General features: G+C 55.0%; 1 non-coding gene across 1 annotated transcript; it reads left to right on the top strand.

The window, feature by feature from the left end:
- Positions 1 to 18,871: 18,871 nt before the first annotated feature.
- LOC140692283 (U6 spliceosomal RNA) lies at positions 18,872 to 18,980 on the top strand. Its single transcript, XR_012067853.1, has one exon. It is a non-coding gene; the product is annotated as a U6 spliceosomal RNA (small nuclear RNA).

Raw genomic sequence — 18,980 nt, 5'->3', positions numbered from 1 at the left:
GCTCGCGCACAAGAGCGACGGCCGCAGGGGTCGGGGGTGTGGGCGGGCACCAGCCCAGGGAAGGGGAAATCCCGAGACACGACCGGGCCGCCGGGGAAACAAGCGCAGGATCCCACCACCCCCACACGTGGGGGCGGCCCCGCGACGCCCAGGACGCCGGCCGGCCTCAGCCAACCCTCGGCGGTTCCTCCCACACCCCGGCCCCGCCGCCGGGACTCGCGCGCAGCAGGCTAACCCCCACTCCAGAGGGTAGCCCCTTCCGCTCGCTCACTCGTCCGTCTGTCTGTCCGGTCTGTCCGTCCACCACCCACATCATCCTGCTTCGTCTGGCTCGCCCCCAGGCCTCGCGGCCCGGGGAAACGCTCCCGAGCGAGGCGGCCCGACCCGTAGCCCACGCACCGCCACCGGTGGCTGCGGCTCGGGACCGGAACACGTGGGGTGGCTCCTCGCGGCGGGGAGACAACGGGGGGGGCAAAGTCGGGGTGGACCGCCCTGCCCCTCCCCCCACGGCACGCACCGGGGAGGCAAAGCCCGCGCGCACGCACGCGCGCTCGCACGGCCCCGCGCCAGACGCCGGGCCCGGCCCGGCCCGGCAGAACCCTCCCCCGACTCGGAGGGGGGAGGCGCGGGCCACAGCAGGCAAAGAGCAGCACACGGCCCCGCCGCGGGGCCGGCGCAACCCACACGCCAAAGCGGCGGGGCCCTGCCCACACGCTGCGGCAGTCGCTTCCCCGTGGCGACTGCACGCTCTGGATGGAGGAGCGGCGGCTGGGGGTTGTCCGGTACCCCCCAAGGCTCCCCTCTCAGATCGCTAGAGAAGGCTTTCTCACCGAGGGCGCATCGCCCCCTACCCAGCGGGGGCCCCCTTCAGGCCTACGGAAGTCCGCCGAGGTGGACGTCAGCGCTCGGCTGGGCAGGAGGGGCCTGCGGTAGGGGTAAGCAGCGGGCCGAAAAGCGAGCGTTCGCGGTCGGGGCCGGGGAAAGCCCGTGCCGCCTCGCGAGGAGACGCACCCAAGGCCGCGTGGGGACGAGACAGGCGCCCGCCCCCACCGGCACATCACCCGGCCCCACCACGTCCGCTCCCACGCCCGGGCGCGAGCCCCGCAGAGGGGGGGACCCACCCGGCGTGCGCCCGGCCACGTCAGTCCCCCCCGTACAGGGTGAGGACGACGACCAGGAGGCGGCCCCGGCCCCAACCGAGGGTGGGGAGCGGGGCCACGCCTCGCTTACCGTCTCGACCCCTCCCCCACTGCTCAAGAGAGTGGCTCGGCACACACGACCACCGCAGGGGTTACCCGAGAGGACACGCTGGGGACGGGAAGCGATGCCACCGCTCGGCCTCGGGCACCTGAGGGACAACCTGGAGCGCTCCAGGGGCACCACAGAGGGCCAAGGCGAGACACGCTCGCACCCCGGCGAGGGGATACGTGGCGTGGCGGCGGGGGCAGCCCTCCCCCACCGCGGGGGAGGGCCGCTCGCGAGACAAGACGCCGAGCAGGCGAGGAGGCGAGAGGTGTCTGCCGCGTCACAAGACCCCGGCCCCGCCGACACCACGAGGCACGGGAGACCGAGGTCGGGCCGGAGTCCGCACCCCTTCCTTGCCCCCGCCACCCACGGGCGGTGGAGGAGAGGCGAGGGGCCCGCAGGCAGAACGAGAAGAGAGGCCACGTTCACCATGAACGTCCCGTCCCTCGTCTGGCGCGGCTTAGGCCCGGCCCGGGAGAGCATGACGTCACCACATCGGTCAGGTGAGCGAGCGAGCGAGCGAGCCATGGGGCAGGGAAGCCCCAGAGCCAGAAGGGAGGGCCCGGCGAGGACAACCACCAGAGGAGGGCCTGCTTCAGCCTCGCCAGGCGCCACCCACTCCTCGTTCCTCTACGAGGAGAGTGGCCAACGACCCCAGGCGGAGAATGCCTGACACGCGGCACGGAGCCTGGGAGGGTGGGGTCGTGCCGGCCACCACCGGGTGCCTGCGGCAGGGAGCGCACGGGGTAAAAGACCCACGCCGCCACCTCACCCCACCGCCCTCGGGCCACCAGAGACCGGAGGCGGCACCACGGGCCACGTCAGCCGGACGCACACACGAGAGCCGGCGCGCAGGCCCGAGCGGGCGGCTCAAGTGTCAGAAGCAGAGTCAGCTTCTACCAGGCCAGGGCTCACGCAGAGACAAAGCCCAAGAGCCCCACACGCGTCCGGAGACCCAACACTCGGTGACAGACACCGAGAAAGACCGTGTCAGCACCTATCTGCTGGCAGAAAATGCCCAACACGAAAGGAAAAATGACAGCGCCCGGAAACGGGTCGGGTCCACGATTTGCAGGGGGGGCCCCGGGACCTCGGTCCGGCCACCTGCCCCCAGCCCTACCCCCATAAATGGCAGCCCCGAAGCTCTCGGGGGCCATCTGATCGACCGGGGGGGGGGAGGGGGAGGGGGAGGGGTTGAGGAGGAGCAGTGGGAATGGGAAGGGGAAGGGGAAGGGGAAGGGGAAGGGGAAGGGACGAGAGGGAGACGGGATCGGGCCGGGGACGCCCTGCCCGTTTCTCGCCCGCGTGGCCGGGGACTCGGGGAGATGCCACAGAGGCGCCTCCGAGGAGAGGGCCCCCCACGAGGGACCGCTCCCGAGCACCGGGCCGGGGAAAGCCTGCCTCCCCCACATCCCTCGCAGGACGCCCCCGTGCCGGTCCCCGAGTCCGGATGAAGTCTCGGTCCCTCAAATGCCACCGGAACCCACGCGGGCAGGCTTACGGGCCGGGGGGCGCCCTCCCTGGCCTCCCGCGCCAACAGGGGCCGGCCCAGCCACGTCTCCGGGTCCATCGGGACTCAGAAAACATTTCATCCAAGGAGGCGCCTCCGACGACCGGGAACCCCAGCGCGCCCGTCCCCGGCCTCACCGCACTGGGCCCGGGCCGCTCCTCGCCTCGGGAGCAGTCGTCCAAGGGACACAGACGAGGGCCGGACCACCTAGCCGCCGGCGGCCCGGGCGCGGGACACCCCGTCCCTTTCCCCCGCGGCGGCACGGCGCAGGCCGTGTCCGATCGGCTCGGGTCGGTCCCCGCGGCTGCAGGGGCACAGGCGGATGCTGGTCGACCAGGCCAGGCCACACGGCTTCCCCCTACACACGAGATCCCGGGAGCGCGGCGACAGTCACCCCCTCATCAGCCTGCGAGTCCAATCTGCGCCGAGAGCAGGACGCGCCCGCGGCTCAGCGCCACGGGGACTGTCACCGCCGGTGTCGCCAGCCTCCCCGAAGTCTGCCTCGGGCCCCGCCGCCGAGCCCCATCCCTTGCCGAGGTCGCCGACGCTCGGGAGAAGAGGGACGATCTCAAGAGCGGCAGCCAGATGGCGCCCGACAGCCGTCGCCAACGTCCCCGGAACCGATCCCGACCGCCGGCCGCCCAAACGCCCGAGACCGTCCCGGGCTGAGGCGCCGGGCGGCCGGCCGGCGCGACCCCGTGGCGTCCGCCTCGGAGCCCGCTCACCCTCGTCACGGCACGGCACGGCACGGCGGCATGAGGCGACGCGACGCGACGCGACCCACCCCGGCAGCAGATCAGGGCGGGGAGGACGGAGGGAGCCGGGGTTTGGCAAGACACGGCCGGCCGGGCGGGCGGCTGCCGCGAAGGGGACGCGCTCCCCACGCGATTCCCCGGGCGGGGGAGATCACACGGACACGCCGGCGGGTGGCCCAGAGCGACCAGGACGAGATCCCGGGTTCCCGGCGGCGGGGGGGGGGGGGTGGGAAGGGGAGGAGGGAAACAGGGAGGGAAGGCGGGGGCTGGCAAACCGAAACCAGGCGAGCGCTCCGAGAACAACGCAGGAATCGGCTTTGGAGTCCGTCCTCTCGAATGCAGGAGGTCTTTTGAAAGCAGACAGGCAAAGCCCAGAAGCTAGAAAAGAAAGGATGAAGACCGTCAACCCCATCGAAGTGGAAAGAAAAATCGATCTTGGCACAGATCGCGACAAAGCCCAAAGACAACAAATGGGCGCGTGGGGAAAACGCACTCGCGGTCGGTCGTGAGAACACGGACGTCAGCACGGCTGACCACAACCACAGGGAGGAGGAGGAAAAACAAAAAAATGCGGGCGGCGGTTGGGGGGGGGGGCGAGTCGATAGCCACCCGCTCGGTAAATCGAGGTTCAGTGCATCTACACAGAACAACACTGTGCATGGGCATCCGCGTGTCTGTGTGTGCATGTGTGCCCGTGTCTGTGTCTGTGTGTGTGTGTCGGTGTGTGTGTTTGACACACAGTCACACGTGGACAAGGAAACTGTAGCCCCATGTGGAAAAAAAAAAAAAACATGAAAACAAACGACAAAACCCACCACCAAAGGGAAATCAAGTTGTAGAACTTACTCTGGGGTTTTAACAAAAAACAACAACAACAACAAACAAACAAACAAACAAACAAAAATGTAGAAAAAGCACCACCACAGCCCATCAGGGGTTCCTCTCCTAAACAGTCCAAGAACTCGGTCAACTCCACCTCCTAGAAGCCAACAAACCAATGATGAAACACGGGCAGGAGACCCAAACTGACTTTTTCAGTTTAAAAGAAAAAAAAAATTATTTTGTATCCAAATGGGGAAGGGGCGGGGGCGGGGGAGGATGGTGTGTAGAACTCAGCGGCAGAGTGCCTGTCCAGCACGCGCAAGGTCCAGGGTTCGATCTTCAGGACCTCCGTTCAAGTAAATAAGGAAGTCGGTGAGTCAGGCAATCACTAAGTCAGGCAACAAACCAGCAAAAGAAACGAATTACCTCCCCTCCCCGAATAAGCAAACAACAACCAAAAACAACAACAGCAACAAGAACAACAACAACAAAAAAAAGCCTAAATAAATAAATACATGTAAATAAGTAAGCAAGTAAATACATAAATAAGTAAACAAAAACAATTAAAAAAGGGGGAAAACGCACGCATTTCTGTTTTTAAGAGATATCCAGACAGGCCCAGAACCTGGAATCACGACAGCAAGTTCCAAAAACAAGCAGAAAGTGCCTGCTTCTGACGGAACATGTGATAGAGACCACCGTTCGATGGGGCCGGGTGGGCGGGCTGGCGGGCGGACACAGAGCTATGGACTCATACCTGACAGAATCCGCTCTCCGACAGAAGACAGAAGGCAACACGGAACAGGGGTTGGCGGTGGGGGCGAGGGGGAGAGGGCAAAACGGAGGTGGAGGAAAGCCATTAGGGAATACAGGACAGAAGTCCCTCAAAACATCCCACAGGAAACTCCTGGAAGACCCGGCAGTTCCACTAAGGGCCCGCGGATGGACGAATGGACAGTGTCACGTGGTCTGGAGAGACCTACACCTTGAGGGGATGATGTTAACCAAGTGACCTAAGTCCAAGAGGGATGTTGTCACTTCGAGGCAGAATCCCCAAGACAATACGCAGGAACATATGCAAGGAAGCTGAAACAGGCTCATGGATACCAAGAAGGAACAATGAGTGCAATGGGTGAGGGAGAGGAATAAGTACAAGCTTCCAGTTATCTCCAATTATTAAATACATTAATCACGGGTTGTCATGGACAGCAGGGCGAGTCGAGTCAATCCATACTATTGTCATGACGCTGTCCGGTGACGGATCCGTAACCAGACTCATCGCGGTGATCATCGTGGAACATGGAAGAATCCCGAATCGCTATGTTGGACACGTGAAAACTGACATCCTATTGTCAGGTCAATTATGAGAGAGAGTAGGGGAGAGAGAGAGAGAGAGAGAGAGAGAGAGAGAGAGAGAGAGAGAGAGAGAGAGAGAGAGAGAGAGAGGGAGGGAGGGAGGGAGGGAGGGAGGGAGGGAGGGAGAGAGAGAGAGAGAGAGAGAGAAAATTCTCACTGTCTTCCCAAAAAAAAAAAAGAGTTCAAAAAGAGTTCAGTGAGATAAAGAGTGGATGTAGGTGAGGGCAATAGGTGGAGGAGCTGAAAACCACGACGGCGACACATGTGCAGCATCCCACACGGTGGCAGTGTGGTCCTATGCATGCTCAGCCGTCTCCTAGCCACCTCCAAGTTGACATCCAGGGTCATCCTTTTAGGTTTCGTGGCTGCACTTTCGTCTGTCTCGGGCAATACTCTCTCTTGATTTTCCATGGGGGAAGGGAGGTGGGGTGGCCGGGCGGGCCACACCACGACACACCGCGTCGCGCGTGACCTGGATAACAGATACACACCCGTCCACCACCCACGGGCTCCGAAATCTGTCACTGGTCACGACGCACACTTCCTCGGTCCTTTACGGAGCGATGGCGGACCGAACAGGCAGCGGCCAACTTTGCCGTGCACACAATGACACTTCATCCCTCGTGGAAACAAACTGATGACGAGACAGCATGGTCAGGGGGCGGGTGTCCTTTCAGGAAGACACAGTCATTGAAAGTCCTGCGCACGGGAACTGGGCCAAGGGAGATCTCCATCACCCTACCCAACCCCGATCCAAATTCTCATTCGGGCAGCTAAGGGTCAAGGTCAAAGTTTCTTTCTTCCCGGGGCGGGGGCGGGGGGGGATCCTTTTGGGCCTCGATGGTTGTTCAGCTGGAGAGATCACCCTTGGGCTGCACATACATTTCGGGGTGGTCCATAGGGCTCCACGACAGTCCCGCCACCAGGCAGATGGTTCCACCTGATGAAACCGGTCTGGTCTTTCGTTCCAGGAAGACAAAGGTCCGTGGCCGAAGCCAACGAGAAACCCCGGGTGTGAGTCCGGAGCGCCACCACTCTGGAAGATGTCTAGGCGTCGGGCTCGAAGAGGCTCGGGCGGCCTGAAAAACGCATGCGGGTTCAGGTCCACTTTCCAAGCGGCCTCCACAGCAATGGGCAGGAGGAGGGTCTCGAGAGGGGACACGGCAGTGATCTCTCTCCAGCAGATGTCCAGCTGCTCAGTCCGGCTCGGCGGGGCTTCAGGGAAAGGGCGGCTTTGGTTCTCGAGGATGCCAAGTCCAAAGCGGGAGAACCATGGGCAACGGGAGTCGGAAGAGCGTTGGCCAACTATCGGAGAAAACTCGAAGCACGCGTGACGTGGCCCAGCGTATCAGTGGAAGGCAGGGCGGGGTGGGGAGGGGGAGGGTGGCGGGAAGCACGCAAAGATGATGACACAGAACCGCATTCTCATCTCTATCACGCTGTACGAGAGTTTCCACTGAGACATGCTCCCCTTCCCCTGGTCTCTCCAAGGACGTGCATTTCTACCAAAAATCACCCCCATTCAGACTTGTCAGCTGGCCAGATCAGCATGCTTCCACGAAATTCGGCCTGAAGATGGACAGAAGTCCATTAAGCATAGCCATCGCCCCTAGAGGCTCTCGGACACCCGCTCTGCTGGAACGTTTCCTAAGGACGGCAGACGAAGATGGTCTCCACATGCTTTCCAGGAGACGTTCCTCAGAACGAGACCGTGACTATTCCGGAGACCGTGACTATTCCGAAGCAAGCCCGAATCGGTCACAGCAAATGTTCACGAGGAAGTCACGGTGAACCGTCTGGGACACAAGTGTTTCCCAACCGGTCCACGTACGGACACGATTTGGTCCTAGCCAGAAACAGACACTTTCTCCTCACAGCATCCTTTTGTTTTGTTTTGTTTTGTTTTGTTTTGTTTTATTTTATTTTATTTTATTTTATTTTACTTGTATGTATATATGTATGTATGCACATACGTATGTATGTACGTATGTACGTACGTACGTATGTAAGTAAGTAAGTATGTGTGTATTCCGGTCTGTCTGTCTGTCTGTCTGTCTGTCGGTCCATCCGTCCTCCGAAGGTATACCAGTCATGTCGGCCAACACACTGACAGATCTCGAGTCTTTCCTATCAGAAGGATATCAAAGCACGTCCCCTTCGACTCATGGAGCCAGGAACGAACGCTTCCGTATCTCATCTTCTTTGGAAACGATCTAAACATTCCAGGGACGTCGCCAGACGCTCCAGTTGCAAGGGACCAAAAACTACGTGGAGGAGGCACCAATTTTTCAGAGACGGGCCGCCTCCCCCCTCCCCCAACACACACACTACCCCCCAGGACTGCTTGGGATGTGAACACTTCCTGAGACTTGAGACCGAGCCAGCCATCGCTCCCAGACTCTTTATTTTATTTTATTTTATTTTATTTTATTTTATTTTATTTTATTTTATTTTATTTTTCTGGCTGACACATTTCATGACAGAGGTAACCCACAGGAACTTCAAGGATTCGGGGTAAACCTAGGGAGGCAAAAAGTTTCACCTCGAACGCTGCTCATCACAATCAAGACATGGCTCTTTTCACGAGACCAATCCCTTGACATTTGGTTTTCTGGATGGAAGGATCTGTCCCAGATCATGTCAACCTGAAGGAAAACATTTGGGTTCCTTCCTGTTCGCATTCCCTGCCTGCATGTTCCCTTGAAAACCAGTTCCATAGAGCTCTTTCATGAATGAACTCTGGCAAGTGTATATGGAGGGAGAAACACGTCAGGCCTACAAGCCGGGGACGTACACACGTGCCTACATGCATACATGGGACTGGGCCCTTTCCAGATCCTTGGATGGCAGTACCATAGAAATGAGGATGGCTTCCACAAGACTCTCAGGCAAGCCAAGCTCTGTTGCGAAAGCGATAGCTTGTGCACAAAGGAGAAGGTGGCATGACGGGAGGGGGGGAAGGGGAGCACCAGCTCCCTGAGCAGCAGGGGCCACTTGCTTTTCTACCTAAAGGAAGGGCTTTGTCTCAGGATCACTGATCACTTCCACAAATCATCCAATATCTTGGCTCGGCCGCAGGCGCCTCCAGGGTGCAGAGCCATCGCCCCAGGCTCTGTGGGGAATAGAGAAGACTTCCGTGAGGGGAAAGAAATGCATGAGAATTTTCTGCAAGAAAGCTCAGGAACACATAATGTGAACATGGAGAGTTGAGCTTCCTGTCTTGTGACAACTAGGTCTGCTGGGTCATGTCACAGAGAGCAAGCGAATCCTTTATTCCCCTGAGCCTTTTTCTTTCTCTTTCTCTTTCTTTGTTCTTTTTTCCCTTTAGAGTGTGTGTGTGTGTGTGTGTGTGTGCGCGCGCGCGCGCGCGTGTGTGTGTGTGTCTGTCTGTCTGTCTGTGTGTGTCTGTGTATGTCTCTGAAACTCAGGTAATGCCCTGTCTCATACAGACGAGACCAGCAGATCGACATGACCAGAGACTTTGTAGCTTTCATTTAAAAACTATAGGTCACTCATGAGTCGGGTAGGACGGGTGCTGCGTCCAGCGCAGTTCGGGACCGTGTCTGAGGACGGGCGACGCAAGAATTAAGAAACAAAGAGACAAAGTAAAGAGCAAAAATGGGACCAGGGGACTCAAGGTCTCGTGGATCTAGAGTGCCAAAAGCCTGGTCGACAGCCTGTTTATTGGGAGTCTACGGCTCAGGGGGGGAAAAAAAAAAAAAAAGATATGCGATCAAAGAGGTGGGGCTTTAGATATTTCATACCAGAAGCACGAAGTTCTGCTTGCTGGCTAACTGATTCATTTCAGGCCTAACCCTTCCAGGAACAATCACCCTCCTCCGGGGATGCAAAATTTCTAAGCGTATATCCTGTGATTGCCTCTGGGACATCTCGAGATAGCAAATATTTCCCCGGGGTTAAACCGCATGCTTTCCTGCCAGAACCAAGTTCTGTTAATGGCTGATCTGGCTTCCCATGACCGTCCATTGTTTTACCCTAAGGAAATATCTGCCATCCTTTGTGCCCTCACGGTCAATCTCAGGATTGCCCCTCACACAATTTCTTTAGCATCATGCATGTTCTAGGTCATCTACTGTGTAAAACATGAAAACAAAGCAAGCGTGTGCATTTTTAAGCAAGTTAAGTGTGAATGTAAGATTTTAAGCTCATGGAAATGTTGGTGCAGCTTGGTTTCTAGTTGCTTGTTTTCCAGCAGCTTGTTTCCCAGCTGACGCGTAGGACACTAGAGAACCCACTCACTTAGAAAGAACCGATGGGACGGGTAAGGTTTTTCGGCTCGGAGGGTGAAAGCTTTTAAACTCTGCGTGGAAAAAAAGACGTTTCAGATGTATATTTCTCCTTAAGAAGGCTGCGAATTAGAGTTTCGACGAGGGAGCCCTCGCAGCAGTGTGCACGTTTAAAAAGGCCTCCGCGTGCCCCCCCCCCTTTTTTTGTTTCTTCCATTTGGTTTCAGGTTCTACCTGATTCAGCCCCCTGGCCTCAGTCTCAGGCCATTGTGAGCTATGTAGACGTTTCTGACGTTGTCGAGACGGACAAGATAAGGACGGTTCCCCCAGAGAACAGGGCCGCTGCTTCTATGAGATCAAAAAGCTGACCTGCTCATCCAGCTCTATGTTTAGGAATTTGCTCCTTTCTGGGAAAGCGTAGAGCTCTGCGGTAGAGTGCGTGCTCAGCATGCACAAGGCCTTGGGCTCAGTCCCCACTACCACCACTGAAAACGTAGAATAAATCTAAATAATTACTTAAAACGTAGATAAAGACACCTAACGACCCGTCCCCCCTTCAAAAAGATAAAAACTTTTTGTTAAAAAAAAAATTTGTTTTTTAAATTAAAAAGACAGGAGGAGGAAGAGGACGAGGACGAGGATGAGGAGGAGAAATTAGCTTCTTTCCAACAAGGAGATTTCCAGGTCAAATGGAGAGCCAAATATTTCTATGTTCTAAGACTTCAGCTTTCCACGTATCCTGGTGTCAAAACGTCTGCACGGGTAAAGATTGTTCATCATTCTGTGCCTATGCACTTCCTGCATTTTGGAGTGTTCATCTGTCCTTTCTCTTAGGAATAGATGATCATCATAAACAGCAGTTCTGTTGATTAAACCCCCTTTTAAAATATCGTTGTTTCATGTTCACTAAAGTTACCTAATAATCACTTCACAATCTATGGAAGTCAAATCATTGTGCTGTACACCTGAAACTGATAGAGGGCTGTATGTCAAACCTATATCAATAAAACTGAAAAAAGAAAAGAAGAAGAAGAAGAAAAGAAAAGTCGGCTCGGGGCATCCGATAAAGGCCCTCTTTCTGAGCGCACAAGTCAACCTCGGGCCGATTCACCCTGACCCTGAAGAAGGGCAAAAATCACCCTCCACTCTATCTCCCGTTAGGTCCCGGACACTAGCCAGAGTTCCCCCTCCCTCAACCCCCACCCCGTTCTTGCGTCACACTGTGTGGGCTCAGGCACACAACCTATCGGTTTCCTTGAGCGTGTGGAATGAATATCGCCCGAAGGGAATTTCCTCTGTTGTCGTTTAAATAAGCTGACGTGTTAATCAGTGCTACGGAGGGACACATTCCCTTTGACCTGATCAACCAGAATGACATCCCAGGACCCAGGAATGTACAATATCATGGATTGGAAAGTATCTTAGAATTCAGAAATCATGGTGATGTGGGTCTGATGACCTAGCTGGCTCCATACAAACCAAGAGATGAAGGTGCCCAACGTTTTCACTCGATGCTGCCTAAGTTCTTGACAGTCACTTTAAAAAAGGAAAAGGAAAATTTGGATGGCACGCTTAGTTTTGATAATGCCCTCTGACTGCATAGTGAAACGCAAGGAAAAGCCGTGACGCTCGCCCACGGTATAGAGAGAAACGCAGAACCGTGTTTCTGGTAGCCTTCTTCACCGCTGCGCCAAGGCGGGAGCGACGGCTACCTCATGCAAAGGAGGAGAGGACGGGTTTCTCGGCCCCGTCACACAATGCCAGGCAGAAGAAACCTTCTCTGATGAGACATAAGTGTGTCAAAGCGCATCCCTGCGTCGAAGGCTTCGGTTTCCCGGGGAAGGGGGTCGAGCCGAGGGACCCAGGACCCCACGTCAGTCAGTCAGTCTTTCACTGGATTCACTGGCCTCGCTCTTACCCCTCAGCAATGGCCGCTCAGATTGCTCACGGGGGTCTTTACCTTCTGGCTTTAGGAAGGACTTTAAACTTCGGCTGAGGGGCAGACACCCAGAAGGGTTCTTTCAGTTCACCCCATCTTAGGGAATGCCATACCCAACACGTTGGTTTTCATCCCATCGTGGGCCTACCTACCGGAGAGTTTTGCTGCTTAAAAGTCCCCTGTGCTCCACCTATTCATCAACAACCCCCCCCCCGCCACAACACACACACACACACACACACACACACACACACACACACACGCACGCACGCGCGCACACTCACACACACACACACACACACACACACACACACACACACACAGAGAGAGAGAGAGAGAGAGAGAGAGAGAGAGAGAGAGAGAGAGAAAGAGAGAGAGAGAGACACAACCTTCACCCCCGCACACACACAACCCCACTCATCTTTTCACCCTCTCTGGGCTTTTGCCCTTTTGAGAATGAACGTCATCCAGAGCCGGTACCCTACAGGATGCCACCTTTTCAGATTGGCTCCTTTCAGGGAGTCATGTGCACGCAGAAACTGCCCCGCCTGTCTCCCACAGGTCTCTCGGCTCCACGGGCCCCTGGTTTCCTTTTTAGAGCCAAATCACATGCCGTGGCACGGACCTAGCCCGGGCTACGTGTCCCTTCACCTCTTGAAGGACGCGTCTGTCTCGGTCGCCTCCACGGTTCCGGCGGTGATGAAGCAAGCCCCTCCACCCCCCACCCCCACCCCGCCCGCCATCCAGGTCCGTCCGTCCGCGTTCAGGTTTCCGCGTGGACGGAGCCCCGAGGGCTAGGCCTCAGGGTGAGGGTGGTATGGCGGGTGGCGGGTGGCACACTGAAGGGTCCGAAATCCGGAGAATGCCGGCAAGGAAGGTCGCCAGGTCAAAGCCTTCCTTCCCTCCCTCCGTCTCCTTAGGGTGGATGGCTGGGCCCATGAATTCAGAGAGGACACGAGACACATGGTGTGAACCGAGATTCCCAAGCCAGGAGACCTGGTGGAGGGTAAAGAAACGAGCTTATTGGGGGGGGGCCGGGGGGGGATGGGGGGGTTCTTAGGACTGCAGCCCAGGAGACACAGATGCAAGAAAGAAGCACTGGAAGTGTGTGTCACCAGACTACCCCACGGGGCAAGTGGAGAAGGGGAAACGAAAGAAAACACCACAAGAGCAAGGCGGGAACTTTGAAACGACAAGGCTGCAGCTAGCAGCTGCTGGCAGATTTGTTTTTGAAACCGGTTGGTGGCGCCCTTGAGCTTGATACAGTTCTGACCACTCATGCCCCCCCTCCCCCCATGGATGCCGGTGTCGGGACCCAGGGGAGGCCACCCCAAACATGTATGTGCCTCCGTGGCACACGGATAGGTTAGAAATGAGAGTGACCGAAGAAGCCGAGGGGCCGGCCAGCAGACGCAAGAGGGACCGGACCCTCAGACTCTTCTTTCTGTCTCCCTGAAAGCGGGAAATCAATCACTTCCGTGGAGGGTGCCCTCCCTGCATCTGGACTTAGGAAATCACCCTGATCTCCCACTGAGAGCCTTCAGGCCCCGGAAGCCTAGAGAAAACCAACCAACCTCGTGACTTCTTTCAGGGGCTTCCCCCCCAAAACCCAAACTCCGTCTCGATTCTTCACAGACGGGTCACCCAAAACCAAAGTCTCTCAGCCCGGTCCATTTCGCACAAAGGGCTGATTTCTTGTCCTAAAACGGAGAAAAGCTGCCTGCTTCGGGGACACATGAGTGCTTGAATGAAAGACAGGAGGTTCCCTGTCGCTCCTGCTCAACGATCCGTCTGGGGTCCATTTTTGGATCAGTCCAGCCCAGAGGACTCAAGATGTGTAGAGGGAGGGGACAACGTGCCCCTCCCCGAAACAAGACTATGTCTGTAACCAAGTTCCTCCCACTGGCCGTCCAGCTCCATTTTGGATGACTGAATCCTGGTTCACCTCATTTGGCTGTTTTGTTTTGTTTCGTTGTGTTTGTTCTTGTTTTTGTTTTTTGATTAATAGACTTTATTTCCTAGAGCAGTTTCAGGCTCACAGCAGAATTGAGCAGAAAATACAGAGAGTTCTCACACAGCCCTCCCCACCCACACATATATCCTCCCCTCCCCTCAACATCCCTCATCAGTGTGGCCTATTTGGTCAAACTGATGGTCCGACATGGACACGCTATTATCAATCAAAGTCCATAGTTTACATGACGGTTCACTCTTGATGTCGTACGTTCTATGGGTTTTGACAAATGCATAATGACATGTAGCCACCACTATGGTATCCGACGGAATAATTTCATCGCCTTAAAAAAATCCCACACGCTGTATCTGTTCATTCCTCCTTCCCTCCCTCTCCCCAAACCCCTGGATACCACGATCTTTTTATTGTTTCTAGAGCTTTGCCTTTTCCAGGATGTCCTTTGGTTGGAATTGTCCAGTTGGTAACATTTTCAGACCGGTTTCTTTGATTTAGTAAGATGTCTTCTAAGTTTCTTCCATGTCTTTCATGGCTTGATAGCTAATTTCCTTGTCTTTCTTTCTTTTTTATTCATGTATTTATTTTTTAATTTTTTACTGCACACATATTTTTTAATTTACATATATGTACTGTTCATTGTTTCCAGGAAGGTTTAGCGCTTTAGCTTTTTAAACTTACATAGTTATCAAAGGAATAAAGCCAACCGCAAAATAAGGATGAATTCAAAAAGATACACACACCCTGCTATTAACAGCAACATCATTTATAATGGCCAAGATACGGAAGCATCCTAAGTGCACATCAATATTTGAATAGATAAAAAGAGGGGACACACACACACACACACACACACACACACACACACACACACACACACACATATACACACACGGAATGGAATACAATTCACCCGTAAGAAAGAAGGATATTTTGCCATTTGTGGCCTTTCCTTTCCTTTTTTTTTTTTTTTTTTTTTCCCCTCCTCCACTTTAAAAACCAGAATTTTATAACTGGGATAAACACTTCCATTGCGTCAAAAACAGTAAAATGCCTAGAAATAAACTTAATCGAGGAGGTTACCTATACTCCAGAATCTGAAATGACACAAAGAAATGGAAAGCTGTCTTGTGCTCTTGCATTGGCAGAATCAATACTATCAAAATGGCCACACTACCCAAAGCAATCCGCAGGTTCCGTGCAACCCCTGTCAAAATACTCACGACATTCCTCACAGAACTAGAACAAACAATTTCAAAATGTATAAGGAACAATGGAAGACCCTAAACAGGCAAAGCCATCTTTTGTAGGTCTCCTCTCTCTCTCTCTCTCCCTCTCTCTCTCTCTCTTTCTCTCTCTCTCCCCACTCCCTCCCTCCCTTTCTCTGTCATGTTTTTGTTCTCTTTTCTTAGGGTTTGATGACTTGAGACGATCCTTTAACATTCCTTGTAAAGCCGGCTTGATGGTGCTGAAATCTTGTAGCTTTCGTTTATCTGTGAAGCTTTTGATTTCTCCCTCAAATCTGAACGAGAGCCTTGCTGAGTAGAGTATTCTTGGCTGTCACTTTTCCCCTTTCATCACTTTAAATATGTTGTGCCACCCACTTCTGGCCTGTAGAGTTTCTGCTGAAAAATCAGCTGATAACCTTACGGGAGTTCCCTTGTATGTTATTTGTTGCTTTTCTCTCGCTCATTTTAATATTTTCTCCTTACCCTTAATTTTGGTCAATTTGATGATGATGTGTCTCGGTGTGTTCCCGTATGGTACTCTTGGCACTTCCACCTCATTTGGTTATTTAAAGGATCTTCAGTCTGTTCAATTCATAGGAGAGAACTTCCACACGTATTTCTTCTCAGTTTTATGAAACAAAGAAGGACCCAGAAAACTGGCAAAACATAAATGCTCTTCTATTGGGTTGAGCAAAGACAGGCCCTGGCCGGGGAGGGGGGGGGGGGGTGTAGATGTATGTTATGTCCTGATTCCAGGAAGGAAAGGGGCCAGGGTCAGCGTGCCCTTCTTTCTGGGGTATCTGTCTGTTCGCTTTTGGTGTTCGGCTGGTTTGGTTATTTCGGCTTTCTGTTTGGTTCCTTTCACAGATCCAGTGGCTCAAAGCAGCATTCTGATTTTCTTTTCTCCTGGGGTTTGGTTTTTGATAGGTAGAGGGACAGGGCCCACGCAGGGGTGGGGGTGGGGGTGGGGGTCACTGCGGCAGAGAAAGGGAGGCGGCTATGGTGAAATCATCGAGCTGAGGGGATTTCTACGAGAGGGACTCTCCGAAGTGAATGGGGTCCAAGGAGATCATCAGGGTTTCTGTGTGCTCGGTTGGTTTTGTTCGTGCGTGTGTTTGTTTTTTCTGGACGAGGCCAAAGAACTCCTCGGGTGGAGGTGCGTGTCCGAAGGGTCTGACAGGATGGGAGGATGCGGGGCGAGTCAGTCCATGTGCCCAGAAAGAGAGAGAACCTGTCATAGCTGAGACTCAGGCCTTTTTTGGACCTAGGCCCAGAGAGCAGTTCGGCTCCGAGCATTCACGGAGAAGTTCGTCGCCACCTCAGTCGTGTCCCCCACCCCCGCCCTCCCCCACGCCTCGGCCCCCAGTGAAGGAGGAATCATGAAGTGGCCGCACTTAGGCTAAGCCAATTTTGGGCTTTATGCTTACTGCTTGCTTTTAGAACGATCAGCAAACTCGACTGACCAGACACCGCTCCCAGCCCCAGGCCCACTGTTCAAAGCAGCTAAAGTTGTCGATTCTAACTGTTTGATTGGACCTTCCTCTGATCGTTCAAATTGACAATCATGTTTGACGTCTGAGTCTTTCCCCAGGAAGGGAGTCACGGGAGGATAAGCTCAGGAGAACGACCAGCCCCCTCCCACCCCCCCACCCCGAGTTCCTCCGTGGCGCTGGTGCCGCCGGGTGAGTCTGACCAGAGAAAGAAGGTCACGGGCTGATGACCTACTAGACCACCAGGAGGTCCCATGTTACCAGACACTCATCCAGATTTAGGAGGAAGTTTTATCAGAGACCCTTGTTGATCATGAGCACCTTTTATGCTCCCGCCTGTTGTGATTCCCTTTCATGCTCCAACCTGTTCGTCCACAGAAGCATGAAACCCCAACCCCAAGACGGGTTCACAGTTTGGAAGGCACTACTAGCCTGCTGTGAGTCCCCTTTGCCCAGCAAAGCAATCAAGCTGCCTCTTTTCTTCTAAACTCTAAGACCCTGTCTCTGGGTTATTTGGCTCGTCAGGGACGGGGTTGGGGGGGGCGATCTTTCGGCAACACCCGCACAAGTTTCCCTGAGTGGCAGGAACCAGCGTGGCCCTCAGGCCTCAGCCCCGCAGGCAGGCAGGCAGGCAGGCAGGCAGGCAGGCAGGCAGAGCTGGAGCGACCGTTGGTCCCGCCCCCGCCCGCGCACCCCCCCCCCCCGCCCCCCCGCCGCTGCTTCCGCCGCCGCCGCCGCCGCCGCCGCCACTGCCGCCGCCGCCCAGGCCTCCTCCACCGATCGGTCCCAAATCGGGTCCTAAATCGACTGGACTGTCTCCTGGAAGCGGGGGCGGGGACGTCAGGAGGATCCATTCGGCAGGGCCTCGTTCAATCGCTTCATTCAAATGCAGAAAGCTCTGTGCTCAGGTCAGAGCCTTTGACTTGGCCTCCGGCTCCTCTCCGTTGAACGGCTTTTGTTTTTTGGTTTCAATTTCCCCACCCTTAGGCCACCCCGTCCCAACTGCACGGAGGGAGGCGGGAGGGAGGGGGAGAATCTCGCCTGGTCTCAGGCCAAAGGAGTCCCCTCCTTTTCCTAACCTGGGTAAACCCCACTAAACCGTTTGAGAATCATGGAAGGGCATGGAAGCAGACCTCTGACTTGATAGATTCCTCTGGGATGGGAGACTTTAAAAAAAAAAAAAATTCTTTTTCCCCTGCTTCCAGGGAGGCAGAAAGGAGGGACAGAGTGTTCCTCTTGCCTCGGGCAGTTCTTTCTTTGTTTGTTTCTTTCTTTTGTTAAATCATGCTTTTTTTTTTTTTTCCTTCCTTTTTTTTCCTTCCAGTTTTATTGAGACAGAGTTGACATACAGCAGTGTATACTTTGGGGGGCGGGCGGGGAGAGGAATTCGATTTTATGCATTTATTTTTGACCGGAGGTACTGGGGATTTAACCCAAGACCTTGTGCTTGCTTGCTAAGCACACACTCTACCACTGACCTATACCCTCCCCCTTGGCCACTTGTGAAGTCCCTTTCATTCAGCATAATCCATCGGGCACATTTTGGGGCAGCCTACTCTGGACCCCAACATTTCCCTATTCTGTAACTTCCCTGGAAGTTTTACACATTAAAAGCTGGGCTGTTGACTGTGCGTGTGCGTGTGCGTGTGCGTCCGTGCGTGCGTGCGTGCGGTCTGGGGGCAGGAGGGAGGGAATGGTTTCCTAGGGGGCCTGCGTTTCATGGACCCAGTTTCTTAGTTCTGAGAACAGGTCTGTTCAAGGAAACTGTTGCCGTTGTAGTATCTCGTCTCAGGAGGCGGTGGTGTCGATGGGCTTCTGAAGCTAGGCCTAGGGAGCAAGCAGTCAGGTATCGCCTAAGAGGCACTTGTGTGGACAACCAAAGTACAGCACAAAGGTGAATCGTCGGAGCAGATGAGAAACCAGATTCAGGGCCGGGAGTAGGGGGTCAGTCTGGTAGGAGATTTCCACACATCGGGGTCATCGAAACGGCTCGAGCAGTTTGAAATGCCTCTGATGATGTCCTGGGGTGTTCGGCTCAACTCTCTGAGCGGCTCCCCCGAAAACAGGCCCGAGGATGGTTTCCACAGGAGCTGTTGTGGCCATTTCTCTGACGTTTACCTCCCGTTGTCCAGCTTCAGTCTGCAAGGCTTCAGGAGACGGAGCGTTTTCGTACTCAATGATGCCAAGGCAAAAGGGTGAGAGAAAATGGGAAACATTCGTGGAGAGGGTCCTAGGCAGATAGTGGAGGCAACTAGAAGACCTTCAGTCTCCGGGCTGGCTTTCAGGTTGAGACAAAAACCCTAAGGAAAGCACTTGCTGCCACAGGACATAGACTAACATGGGAACCATCCAGAGAAGATCAGCACGGCCCCTGAACGTGGACGACACACGCCCATGCGTGAAGCGTTCCATAGTTTT

Source organism: Vicugna pacos, unplaced genomic scaffold, assembly GCF_048564905.1.
Source record: "Vicugna pacos unplaced genomic scaffold, VicPac4 SAC-SAT, whole genome shotgun sequence".
Classification (NCBI taxonomy): domain Eukaryota; kingdom Metazoa; phylum Chordata; class Mammalia; order Artiodactyla; family Camelidae; genus Vicugna; species Vicugna pacos.
Note: the sequence above shows the minus strand (reverse complement) of the source record. Positions and strands in the feature narration are given on the sequence as shown.